The sequence below is a fragment of the Manis pentadactyla genome, chromosome 1, assembly GCF_030020395.1.
Source record: "Manis pentadactyla isolate mManPen7 chromosome 1, mManPen7.hap1, whole genome shotgun sequence".
NCBI lineage: Eukaryota > Metazoa > Chordata > Mammalia > Pholidota > Manidae > Manis > Manis pentadactyla.
Window position 1 is genome coordinate 166,062,761 of NC_080019.1, and position 14,473 is coordinate 166,077,233.

A 14,473-nucleotide genomic window follows, 5' to 3' on the forward strand; every position below is an offset into this window, starting at 1 on the left:
GTTTAGATGATCCAAGGCTTTACATTACAATAAAACTACTTATTAGATAAATGAAAAAAACAAGTTTAGATAAGACTTGAAAATAAATCAAGTTGTTTAAGAAATAATGGTCTTATTAACTAAAAAAGGTGAATTAAACAGCAACTGACACATACATGAATTAAAAATTATTGAACTGGAAAAAACAACACAGAGAAAAGGATATAGGTAATACTAACTAAAAGATACTGAGGATAGAATGAGTAGGTTTGTCATAATTGAGGAAGAGAAAATGTTTAAGGCAATATCAAATAAATAATGGTTGACAATTTCCTTGAAATAGTCAAAGAAATGAATTCATAGAAAACTCGAAGTATAAAAAGAAAGATAATAAAAATCTACATCTGGAATTTTGTAGTGACTTTTTGGAGCACCACAGATAAAGAGAAAATCTCAATAGTGGAAGGAAGAGATTACCTACTGAAGTAATGATAATTAAACTAGCACCAGCTTAATTTTAAAACAGCAATGGAAGCTAGTATACAATAGAATTATAACTTCGAAAATCAGGAGCTTGTTTTTTGTCCTTATTAAATTTAACTTTCAAGAATGAGGGTGAAGATATTTTAAACAAAAATAATTTATCAACACAGATTCACTTAAAAGAACCTTAAAAAAAAAAGTGAACATCTAGGAGAAAAGTGAGTCCAGGAAAAAAGTCTCGTGCAAGAAGGAATAATGTGCAAAAAAACTGGAAACATGTAGATGAATATAAAGTAACATTATTCCTAGAATGTAATGATGTCAGGCAATAAAATTGCACTTTGCAGATTTCCAATTACAGGGCGCATAACTGACCAAGAGCTCTAGTTTTTGCATTCTGAAATTCATTGCCATATTTGCTCCAAGGTCACCTTACCGATGGGCTGTTCCTAACCAGTGATTCAGTGCACAAAGATGTACAGCAGGTCTGTTCCTCAGAAATACAGTACTTTGATGGGGATCTCTGGCTTGAAGATTCTTATCCTTTAGAAAGTTACAAGCCAAGCTTCCTCCTTTTCTCTTTCACTCAGGATAAAACTTGCTTCATGGTCTGATGGCTCTCTGAGCCTCTCTACCATTTTCTGTAACAAAAGTTTCCCCTAATGAAATCCTGCCTGTTTTATCTATCATGGTGCCTGCTCCTTGAGGACTTGGATTAACCCAATAATTTCCTAATTTTTTTTTTTTTTTTTAGATAATTATTTTTTATTGAAGGGTAGTTGACACACAGTATTACATTACATTAGTTTCAGGTGTACAACACAGTGATTCAACATTTATATACATGATAATTCTAAGTACCAGCTATCACCATACCAAGTTGTTACAATATTTTGACTATATTCCTTATGCTATACATTACATCCCGGTTGCTTATTTATTTTACAATTGGAAGTGTGTACTTTTTCTTGGTTGTTGTTGTTAGGGCATCTCTCATATTTATTGATCAAATGGTGGTTAACAACAATAAAATTCTGTATAGGGGAGTCAATGCTCAATGCACAATCATTAATCCACCCCAAGCCTAATTTTCGTCAGTCTCCAATCTTCTGAAGCATAACGAACAAGTTCTTACATGGAGAACAAATTCTTACATAGTGAATAAGTTACATGGTGAACAGTACAAGGGCAGTCATCACAGAAACTTTTGGTTTTGCTCATGCATTATGAACTATAAACAGTCAGTTCAAATATGAATACACATTTGATTTTTATACTTGATTTATATGTGGATACCACATTTCTCTCTTTATTATTTTTAATAAGATGCTGAAGTGGTAGGTAGATACAACATAAAGGTAGAAAACATAGTTTAGTGTTGTAAGAGAGCAAATGTAGATGATCAGGTGTGTGCCTGTAGACTATGTGTTAATCCAAGCTAGACAAGGGCAATAAAACATCCACATATGCAGAAGATTTCTCTCAGAACAGGGGGGGTGAGGTTCTAAGCCTCACCTCTGTTGATCCCCAATTTCTCACCTGATGACCCCCCTGCGACTGTGCCTGTCTTAGGTTGTTCCTCCCTTGAGGAATCTTACCCGTCTCTGGCTAACCAGTCATCTTCCGGGGCCATACAGGGAAATGTGAAGTTGGTAAGTGAGAGGGAAGCCTTATTGTTTGAAAAGGTAAGCTTTTTACTTCTTTGCATATTTATGCCCTGTGGCTTCTATGCCCAGCATTTGTCTTGAGGTATCTTTACCACTTGGAGGAGTTATGATACTCGGTAAATTTGATATGAGGCACGAATTCTATTTAAGAATTCGTTGTAATTAGGAAGGAAGAAGAAAAGCTATAGAAGTAGCAGGCGGAAGAAAACATGGGAAGATTGATTATTTCTTTGACATATCTTCTTGTAGAGTAACTTCAGCATGTATATATTTTAAGCTGCTACTTAAATTGCGCACACACATTAACATAATAGGAGTATAGTTACATAACCAAAGCATACCTGTAATTACCAGCCATCTCCAGTGAAACCAAGAAAACCAGTTAGGCACCCTAGGCATTTGTGAAAACTTATCAATGATATGATGGTTATTATCTAACTGAATTTGAATAGTTTGAGAAAAATCAGACAAATTAAAACAACCCATTCCTGGGCACTGTTCACATCTCATATGTTCTTTTAACAGTAAATAGTCTGTAGTTGTAAGATTTTGGAGCGCTACAATTTGCACTTCTCCTAATTCTTGGTTGAGTTCCAACAGTATAGATCCAGTCAAATTTGTTGTTTTACTGTATGCACAGGCCAGCTTAGATATCTCCTTCATTCCCATGGCAAGTCCAGGAGCTGGTGGGATGAGTGCATCTACAGCTGTAGCAGTGCGTGGATCTTTGTTGGGGTTTTTTGATGATCATCCTCTGGTATGACTCTTCCAGAGAGTGCTGATGTTGGAAGTTCTTCATATCGTATCTTAGTTCATTTTCTGGGTAGCCAAATTAGGCTTTGATCCTCTGTATAAACACAAACAGACCCATTGCCTACACTTTTATATGTCCTTTATATCATTGTGTAGAACTCATTAGAGGTCACCACATAGGAACTGCATTTTTTTTTTTAATCATTAATCTACACTTACATGACGAATACTTACGAATACTTTGTTTACTAGGCTCTCCCCTATACCAGGTCCCCCCTATATACTCCTTTACAGTCACTGTCCATCAGCGTAGCAACCTGTTGTAGAATCACTACTTGTCTTCTCTGTGTTGTACAGCCCTCCCCTTTCTCCCACCCCGCTATGGATGCTAATCTTAATACCCCCCTACGTCTCCCCCCCTTATCCCTCCCTACCCACCCATCCTCCCCAGTCCCTTTCCCTTTGGTACCTGTTAGTCCATTCTTGAGTTCTGTGATTCTGCTGCTGTTTTGTTCCTTCAGTTTTTCCTTTGTTCTTATATTCCACAGATGAGTGAAATCATTTGGTATTTCTCTTTCTCTGCTTGGCTTGTTTCACTGAGCAAAATACCCTCCAGCTCCATCCATGTTGCTGCAAATGGTTGGATTTGCCCTTTTCTTATGGCTGAGTAGTATTCCATTGTGTATATGTACCACATCTTCTTTATCCATTCATCTATCGATGGACATTTAGGTTGCTTCCAATTCTTGGCTATTGTAAATAGTGCTGCGATAAACATAGGGGTGCACTGATCTTTCTCATACTTGATTGCTGCATTCTTAGGGTAAATTCCTAGGAGTGCAATTCCTGGGTCAAATGGTAAGTCTGTTTTGAGCATTTTGATGTACCTCCATACTGCTTTCCACAATGGTTGAACAAGTTTACATTCCCACCAGCAGTGTAGGAGGGTTCCCCTTTCTCCACAGCCTCGCCAACATTTGTTGTTGTTTGTCTTTTGGATGGCAGCCATCCTTACTGGTGTGAGGTGATACCTCATTGTAGTTTTAATTTGCATTTCTCTGATAATTAGCGATGTGGAGCATCTTTTCATGTGTCTGTTGGCCATCTGTATTTCTTTTTTGGAGAACCGTCTGTTCAGTTCCTTTGCCCATTTTTTAATTGGGTTATTTGTTTTTTGTTTGTTGAGGCGTGTGAGCTCTTTATATATTCTGGACGTCAAGCCTTTATTGGATGTGTCATTTTCAAAGATATTCTCCCATACTGTAGGGTTTCTTTTTGTTCTATTGATGGTGTCTTTTGCTGTACAGAAGCTTTTCAGCTTAATATAGTCCCACTTGTTCATTTTTGCTGTTGTTTTCCTTGCCCGGGGAGATATGTTCAAGAAGAGGTCACTCATGTTTATGTCTAAGAGGTTTGTGCCTATGTTTTCTTCCAAGAGTTTAATGGTTTCATGACTTACATTCAGGTCTTTGATCCATTTTGAGTTTACTTTTGTATATGGGGTTAGACGATGGTCCAGTTTCATTCTCCTACATGGAGCTGTCCAGTTTTGCCAGCACCACCTGTTAAAGAGACTGTCATTTCGCCATTGTATGTCCATGGCTCCTTTATCAAATATTAATTGACCATATATGTCTGAGTTGATGTCTGGATTCTCTAGTCTGTTCCATTGGTCTGTGGCTCTGTTCTTGTGCCAGTACCAAATTGTCTTGATTACTATGGCTTTATAATAGAGCTTGAAGTTGGGGAGTGAGATCCCCCCTACTTTATTCTTCTTTCTCAGGATTGCTTTGGCTATTCTGGGTCTTTGGTGGTTCCATATGAATTTTTGAATTATTTGTTCCAGTTCATTGAAGAATGTTGCTGGTAGTTTCATAGGGATTGCATCAAATCTGTATATTGCTTTGGGCAGGATGGCCATTTTGACGATATTAATTCTTCCTAGCCATGAGCATGGGATGCGTTTCCATCTGTTAGTGTCCCCTTTAATTTCTTTTAAGAGTGACTTGTAGTTTTCAGAATATAAGTCTTTCACTTCTTTGGTTAGGTTTATTCCTAGGTATTTTATTTTTTTTGATGCAATTGTGAATGGAGTTGTTTTCCTGATTTCTCTTTCTGTTGGTTCATTGTTGGTATATAGGAAAGCCACAGATTTCTGTGTGTTGATTTTCTATCCTGCAACTTTGCTGTATTCCGATATCAGTTATAGTAGTTCTGGGGTGGAGTCTTTAGGGTTTTTTATGTACAGTATCATGTCATCTGCAAATAGTGACAGTTTGACTTCTTCTTTGCCAATCTGGATTCCTTGTATTTTTTTGTTTTGTCTGATTGCCGTGGCTAGGACCTCTAGTACAATGTTAAATAACAGTGGGGAGAGTGGGCATCCCTGTCTAGTTCCCGATCTCAGCGGAAATGCTTTCAGCTTCTCGCTATTCAATATAATGTTGGCTGTGGGTTTTTCATAGATGGCCTTTATTATGTTGAGGTACTTGCCCTCTATTCCCATTTTGCTGAGAGTTTTTATCATGAATGGATGTTGAACTTTGTCAAATGCTTTTTCAGCATCTATGGAGGTGATCATGTGGTTTTTGTCTTTCTTTTTGTTGATGTGGTGGATGATATTGATGGACTTTCGAATGTTGTGCCATCCTTGCATCCCTGGGATGAATCCCACTTGGTCATGGTGTAAGATCCTTTTGATGTATTTTTGAATTCGGTTTGCTAAAATTTTGTTGAGTATTTTTGCGTCTACGTTCATCAGGGATATTGGTCTATAGTTTTCTTTTTTGGTGGTGTCTTTGCCTGGTTTTGGTATTAGGGTGATGTTAGCTTCATAGAATGAGTTTGGGAGTATCCCCTCCTCTTCTATTTCTTGGAAAACTTTAAGGAGAATGGGTATTATGTCTTCCCTGTATGTCTGATAAAATTCCGAGGTAAATCCATCTGGCCCGGGGGTTTTGTTCTTTGGTAGTTTTTTGATTACCGCTTCAATTTCGTTGCTGGTAATTGGTCTGTTTAGATTTTCTGTTTCTTTTTGGGTCAGTCTTGGAAGGTTGTATTTTTCTAGGAAGTTGTCCATTTCTCCTAGGTTTCCCAGCTTGTTAGCATATAGGTTTTCATAGTAGTCTCTAATAATTCTTTGTTTTTCTGCGGGATCTGTTGTGATTTTTCCTTTCTCATTTCTGATACTGTTGATTTGTGTTGACTCTCTTTTCCTCTTAATAAGTCTGGCTAGAGGCTTATCTATTTTGTTTATTTTCTCAAAGAACCAGCTCTTGGTTTCATTGATTTTTTTTCTATTGTTTTATTCTTCTCAATTTTATTTATTTCTTCTCTGATCTTTATTATGTCCCTCCTTCTGCTGACCTTAGGCCTCATTTGTTCTTCTTTTTCCAATTTTGATAGTTGTGACATTAGACCGTTCATTTGGGATTGCTCTTCCTTTTTTAAATATGCTTGGATTGCTATATACTTTCCTCTTAAGACTGCTTTTGCTGCGTCCCACAGAAGTTGGGGCTTAGTGTTGTTGTTGTCATTTGTTACCATATATTGCTGGATATCTGTTTTGATTTGGTCATTGATCCATTGATTATTTAGGAGCGTGTTGTTTAGCCTCCATGTGTTTGTGAGCCTTTTTGCTTTCTTTGAACAGTTTATTTCTCGTTTAATGCCTTTGTGGTCTGAAAAGTTGGTTGGTAGGATTTCAATCTTTTGGAATTTACTGAGGCTCTTTTTGTGTCCTAGTATGTGGTCTTTTCTGGAGAATGTTCCTTGTGCACTTGAGAAGAATGTGTATCCTGTTGCTTTTGGATGTAGAGTTCTGTAGATGTCTATTAGGTCCATCTGTTCTAGTGTGTTGTTCAGTGCCTCTGTGTCCTTACTTATTTTCTGTCTGGTGGATCTGTCCTTTGGAGTGAGTGGTGTGTTGAAGTCTCCTAGAATGAATGCATTGCATTCTATTTCCTCCTTTAGTTCTGTTAATATTTGTTTCAGGTATGTTGGTGCTCCTGTATTGGGTTCATATATATTTATAATGGTTATATCCTCTTGTTGGACTGAGCCCTTTATCATTATGTAATGTCCTTCTTTGTCTTTTGTTACTTTCTTTATTTTGAAGTCTGTTTTGTCTGATACCAGAATTGCAATACCTGCTTTCTTCTCTCGGTTGTTTGCTTCAAATATCTTTTTCCATCCCTTGACTTTAAGTCTGTGCGCGTCTTTGGGTTTGAGGTGAGTCTCTTGTAAGCAGCATATGGATGGATCTTGCTTTTTTATCCATTCTATTACTCTGTGTCTTTTGATTGGTGCATTCAGTCCATTTACATTTAGGGTGATTATTGAAAGGTATGAATTTATTGCCATTGCAGGCTTTAAGTTTGTGGTTACCAAAGGTTTAGGGTTAGCTTCTTTACTGTCTTACTGTCTAACTTAACTCGCTTGTTGAGCTATTATAAACACAATCTGATGATTCTTTATTTCTCTCCCTTCTTATTCCTCCTCCTCCCTTCTTCATATGTTGGGTGTTTTGTTGTGTGCTCTTTTTAGGAGTGCTCCCATCTAGAGCAGTCCCTGTAGGATGCCCTGTAGAGGTGGTTTGTGGGAGGCGAATTCCCTCAACTTTTGCTTGTCTGGGAATTGTTTAATCCCTCCTTCATATTTAAATGATATTCGTGCTGGATACAGTAGTCTTGGTTCGAGGCCCTTCTGTTTCATTGCATTAAGTATATCATGCCATTCTCTTCTGGCCTGTAGGGTTTCTGTTGAGAAGTCTGATGATAGCCTGATGGGTTTTCCTTTGTAGGTAACCTTTTTTTTCTCTCTGGCTGCTTGTAATACTTTGTCCTTGTCTTTGATCTTTGCCATTTTAATTATTATGTGTCTTGGTGTTGCCCTCCTTGGATCCCTTGTCATGGGAGTTCTGTGTACCTCTGTGGTCTGAGAGGCCATTTCTTCCCCTAGTTTGGGGAAATTTTCAGCAATTATTTCTTCAAAGACATTTTCTATCCCCTTTTCTCTCTCTACTTCTTCTGGAATGCCTATGATTCTTATATTATTTTTTTTATATTGATCACTCAGCTCTCTTAAAATTCTTTCATTCCTGGAGATCCTTTTATCTCTCTCTGCATCAGCTTCTCTGCGTTCCTGTTCTCTGTTTTCTAGTCCATTAATGGTCTCTTGCATCTCGTCCATTCTGTTTTGAAGTCCTACCAGAGCTTGTTTTATTTCTGAATTCTCCTTCCTTAGTTCTTGCATATTTCTCTGCAAGTCCATCAGCATGGTTATGACTTTTGTGTTGAATTCTTTTTCAGGTAGACTGGCTAAATCTATCTCCCCAGATTCCTTCTCAGGGGAAGATGTAGCAGATGCTGAAGCTGTCTGAATCATATTTTTTTGCCTTTTCATGTTCACAGGTGCTATTGACTGTCAGCTGGGAGGGCCAAAATTTTCACTTGCTACTGGCCTTTCTTTACTGGGGCAACTGCGACCCCTAGTGGCTTGTGTGGGGTAATTGCGTGTAGAGTGGGTCTTTGTGTCTTGCCTGGCCGGTAGGGAGAAATTTCCCTTTCTGTGGGCGGAATTTGTCTCAGGCTGCTTCTCTGCTTTCGCAGCGCCCGGTGGGGTGATGGATGGGGGGGCTGCTTGACTGTTTGCCTCCGTGAGGTGTCTCAGAGCTGTTGCCCAGGGGGTTAGTGCACCCGGTTTTCCCTGTAATTTCCAGCTGCTGTACTGTGACCTGGGTTGTTTCCGTCAAGCTGTTAAGTCCCTGTCCCTTTAAGACTTTCAAAAAGCCCCCGCTTTTCTTTGTCACAGGGGCATCAGCTTCAGCACCCGCTCTGAGGTCTTACCCCCTGTTCTCCCAGTATCCAGGGCCCCCTGGGCATATACTGTGTCTGCGCTCTGGCCCGGATGGCTGGGACTGGGTGTTCGGCAGTCCTGGGCTCCGTCTCCCTCCCGCTCTGCCTATTGTTCTCCCGCTGGGAGCTGGGGGGAGGGGCGCTCGGGTCCCGCAGGGCCGGGGCTTGTATCTTACCCCTTTCACCAGTCGCTGGGTTCTCGCTGGTGTAGCTGCAGTCTGGCCACTGTCCTGCGTCTTCTGGTCTCTCTTTTAGGGCTAGTTGTGTTTGTTGTATTTTCAAAAGTATATATGTTTTTGGGAGGAGATTCCCACTGTCCTACTCACGCCGCCATGTTCAATAATTTCCTAATTTGTGGGGATAACAACAAAGCAATTAAAGGGAAGCTGAGTCAAAAAAACCCCAAAAACCAGAAAACATAAACAAAAGGATGAGTCATATAGAAAACAATTAGCAAAATTATAGGCATAAATCTAACCACATCAATAATTGGACTAAAATTAAGTAGACTAACTCTCCATTAAAAAAGGGAAGATTATCAAATTGGATTACAGAAAAACCCAATCATATGCTTTCTGCAAGAGACATGCTTTAGATTAAAAGGTACACAAAACTTGAAGATGGTGAAAAACATACATGACATAAGCAGTAAGTATAAGAGAACTGGAATGACTATTAATATTGAATAAAATAAAATTTAATGTAAGGCATATTACTAGAGACAGCAACATTTCATAATGCTATAAGTCACTATATTAGGAAGATATAACATTATAACTGTGTATGCATCTGATAACAGCCCTCACTACACAAAGCCATAATTGACAGAACTGAAAGTAGAAATAAACAATTCAATGATTATACGTACACCTAATCATGAAATGTAAAACCTTTTTTGTTCACGTAGATTTTTAAATACAAAAGAACTATACCATTACTGATAGGTTCAAATTCCCTCTCCAATACCATTGACCTTTTTCCCTCCTCAGAGACCAACCACTTCCAATGAAGAATTTGGTGTATATCCTTTTAGTTCATGATTTTCCTACACATAAATGTAGCCTAAAACCTTAGATTTCTTGTCTTTTAATAGTTCATGTAAATGCCATACTGAACACGCCTTTTTGCAGCCATTTATTTTACATAGATCTGCCCCCCTGCTGGTATGTATAGATGAATTTCATTCATATAAATATATTGAATAAATGTACTGCATTTTATTTGTCCAATGATGAAATATGATCTTTATTGTCATTAAATCATTTTACCTAGTAGTAGTTAAAAAAGTTTTAACAAAATGATAAGTACTTACCTTTTATTGGAAAGGCACTCTAATCCCTTAGCAAACATATTTTATAAGCATATCTTTTTAATAACCTTCTGAAGATTGCTGACAAATGATGAGTTCTGCTCTCTCCCCCAACCCTGCAGAGTACTATGAGATCTCCCTGAATGTCAGAGGGCTTCTCTTCCCCTGAAAACCCAAGAAAGGAGGGCTTTTTTAGGAAGTGCCCACATATATTAAAGAAAACCTATGATCTCAATATTAAGCAACTGGAGATGTGCTGTTTGCCTGGCTTCTGGGTGGTAAACGGCTCCCTCTTCCCCACCTGCAATGAAATTATTAGTAAATGACCAAGTTTTATTTAAAATTTTAAGTCTATGGTCTTACTATGTTGTAACATCATTGCTTGATCAGCTGCCATATATTTTCTTTCTTTTTTTTTGTATGTTTTTGTATTTTTTATTTTTTTTATTTTGGTATCATTCATCTACAATTACATGAAGAACAGTAAGTTTACTAGGCTCCCACCTTCACTAAGTCTCCCCCACATACCCCTTCACAGTCACTGTCCATCTGCATAGTAAGATGCTGTAAAATCACTACTTGTCTTTTCTGTGTTGCACAGCCCGCCCTGTGCCCCCCACGCACTATACATGCTAATCGTAATGCCCTCTTTCTTTTTCCCCACCCTTATCCCTCCCATCCTCCCCAGTCCCTTTCCCTTTGGTAACTATTAGTCCATTCTTGAGTTCTGTGATTCTGCTGCTGTTTTGTTCCTTCAGTTTTCCTTTGTTCTTATACTCCATGTATGAGTGAAATCATTTGGTACCTGTCTTTCTCCGCCTGGCTTATTTCACTTAGCATAATACCCTGTAGCTCCATCCATGTTGTAGCGAATGGTAGGATCTGTTTTTTCTTATGGCTGAGTAATATTCCATTGTGTATATGTACCACCTCTTCTTTATCCATTCATCTACTGATGGACATTTAGGTTGCTTCCATATCTTGGCTATTGTAAATACTGCAGCGATAAACATAGTTTCAAACTGGAGTGCTGCATTCTTTTTTTTTTTTTTAAGAGGGCATCTCATATCTCTTGATCAAATGGTTGATAAAAACAATAAAATTCTGTATAGGGGACTCAATGCACAGTCATTAATCAACCCCAAGCCTATATCTCAACAGTCTCCAATCTTCTGAAGCATAACAAACAAGTTCTTACATGGTGAACAAGGTCTTACACAGTGAATAAGTTCTTACATGGTGAACAATGTAAGGGCAGTCATATCACAGAAACTTTCGGTTTTGATTACACATCATGAACTATAAACAATCAAGTCAAATATGATTATTCGTTTGCTTTTTATACTTGATTTATATGTGAGTCCCACATTTCTCCCTTATTATTATTATTATTTTTTTTTAAATAAAATGCTGAAGTGGTAGGTAGATGCAAGATAAAGGTAGAAAACATAATTTAGTTCTGTAAGAGGGCAAATGTAGATGATCAGGTCTGTGCCTATAGACTAAGTATTAATCCAAGCTAGACAAGGGCAACAAAACATCCACGGATGCAGAAGATTTCTCTCAAAACAGTGGGGGTGAGGTTCTAAGCCTCCCCTCTGTCTCCAATTTCTCTCCTGATGGCACCCCTGCGACTGTGCCTGTCTTAGGTTGTTCCTCCCTTGAGGAATCTTAACCGTCTCTGGCTAAACAGTCAACTTCCGGGGCCATACAGGGAAATGTAAAGTTGGTAAGTGAGAGAGAAGCAATATTCTTTGAAAAGGTTAGCTTTTTACTTCTTTGCAGATTTATGACCTGTGGCTTCTATGCCCAGCATTTGTCTTGAGGTATCTTTACCACTTGGAAGAATTGTGATACTCAGTAATTTTCGATATGAGGCACTAGTTCTTCTAAAGGGTTATAATTAGGAAGGAAGAAGAAAAGCTATAGAAGTAGCAGACGGAAGAAAACATGAGAAGATTGATTATTTCTTTGACATATCTTCTTGTAGAGTAACATAAGCATGTATAGGTTTTAAACTACTAATTAAATTGCGCACATACATTAACATAATAGGAATACAGCTACATAACAAAAGCAGACCTACAATTACCAGCCATTACCAGTGAAACCAAGAAAACCAGTTAGGCACCCTAGGCATTTGTGAAAACTTATCAATTATATGATGGATATTGTCTAACTGAATTTGAATAGTTTGAGAAAAATCAGACAAATTAAAACAACACATTCCTGGGAACTGTTCACATCCTATGTGTTCTTTTAACAGTTGATAGTCTATAGTCGCAAGATTTTGGAGCGCTGCAACTTGCACTTCTCCTAATTCTTGGTTGAGTTCCGACAGTGTAGATCCAGTCAAATTTGTTGTTTTACTGTATGCACAGGCCAGCTTAGATATCTCCTTCTTCATTCCAATGGCAAGACCAGGAACCAGTGGGATGACTGCAGCTACAACTCCAGTAGTGCCAGGACCTTTGCTGAAGATTTTTGATGTTCATCTTCTGGAATGACTCTTCCAGAGAATGTTGATGTTGGAAGTTCTTCTTCATATCGTATCTTAATTCGTTTTCTGTGTAGCCAAATTAGGCTTTGATCTTCTTTATAAACACAAACAAACCCTTTGCCCACACTTTGATATGACCTTTATACCATTGTAAAGAACCTATTGGAGATCACCACACAGGAACTGCTTTTTTTTTTTTAAGAGAAAGGAATATTATCAGAAAAATGTACTTCCCTAGCTGATCATCTGACACCTTTTAAAAGATCAAAATTAAGGATATGTAAAGCATGCATTAATCGTTGATTTGCAGTTAGTTTTATCCTATCAGGGAGTAATTCCCCTTTTCTTTCTATTCTTTTTTGTTATCTTTAACCTACAATTACATGAAGAATATTATGTTTGCTAGGCTCTCCCATATACCAAGTCTCCCCCACAAAACCCATTACAGTCACTGTCCATCAGCATAGCAAAACTCTGTAGAATCACTACTTGTCTTCTCTGTGTTGCACAGCCCTCCCCTTTCTCCCACCCCCCACATTGTGCATGCTAATCATAATACCCCCTTTCTTCTCCCCCGCCCTTTGGAGTGCTGCTTTCTTAGGGTAAATTCCTAGAAGTGGAATTCCTGGGTCAAATGGTATTTCTATTTTGAGCATTCTGAGGAACCTCCATACTGCTTTCCACAATGGTTGAACTAATTTAGATTCCCACCAGCAGTGTAGGAGGGTTCCCCTTTCTCCACAACCTTGCCAACATTTATTGTTATTTGTCTTTTCGATGATGGCAATCCTTACTGGTGTGAGGTGATATCTCATTGTGGTTTTAATTTGCATTTCTCTGATGATTAGTGATGTGGAGCATCTTTTCATGTGCCTGTTGGTCATCTGGATTTCTTCTTTAGAGAACTGTCTATTCAGCTACATGGCCCATTTTTTAATTGGATTATTTGCTTTTTGTTTGTTGAGGTGTGTGAGCTCTTTATATATCTTGGATGTCAATCCTTTATCGGATCTGTCATTTACGAATATGTTCTCCCATACTGTAGGATACCTTTTTGTTCTATTGATGGTGTCCTTTGCTGTACAGAAGCTTTTTAGCTTGATATAGTCCCACTTGTTCATTTTTGCCTTTGTTTCCCTTGCCTGGGGAGATACGTTCATGAAGAAGTCACTCATGTTTATGTCCATGAGATTTTTGCCTATGTTTTTTTCTAAGAGTTTTATGGTTTCATGACTTACATTCAGGTCTTTGATCCATTTGGACTTTACTTTTGTGTATGGGGTTAGACAGTGATCCAGTTTCATTCTCTTACACGTAGCTGTCTAGTTTTGCCAGCACCATCTGTTGAAGAGACTATTTCCCCATTGTATGTCCATGGCTCCTTTATCATATATTAGTTGGCCATATATATATTTGGGTTAATGTCTGGAGTCTCTATTCTGTTCCACTGGTCTGTGGCTCTGTTCTTGTGCCAGTACCAAAAATTGTCTTGATTACTATGGCATTGTAGTAGAGCTTAAAATTGGGGTGCGAGATCCCCCCCCCAGTTTATTCTTCCTTCTCAGGTTTGCTTTAGCTATTAGGGGTCTCTGTAGGTTCCATATGAATTTTTGAACTATTTGTTCCAGTTCATTGAAGAATGCTGTTGGTAATTTGATAGGGATTGCATCGAATCTGTATATTGCTTTGGGCAGAATGGCCATTTTGATGTTATTAATTCTTCCTAGCCAGGAGTGTGGGATGAGTTTCCATTAGTTAGTGACCTCTTTAATTTCTCTTAAGAGTGTCTTGCAGTTTTCAGGGTAAAGGTCTTTCACTTCCTTGGTTAGGTTTATTCCTAGGTATTTTATTCTTTTTGATGCTATTGTGAATGGAATTGTTTTCCTGATTTCTCTTTCTATTAGTTCATTGTTAGTGTACAGGAAAG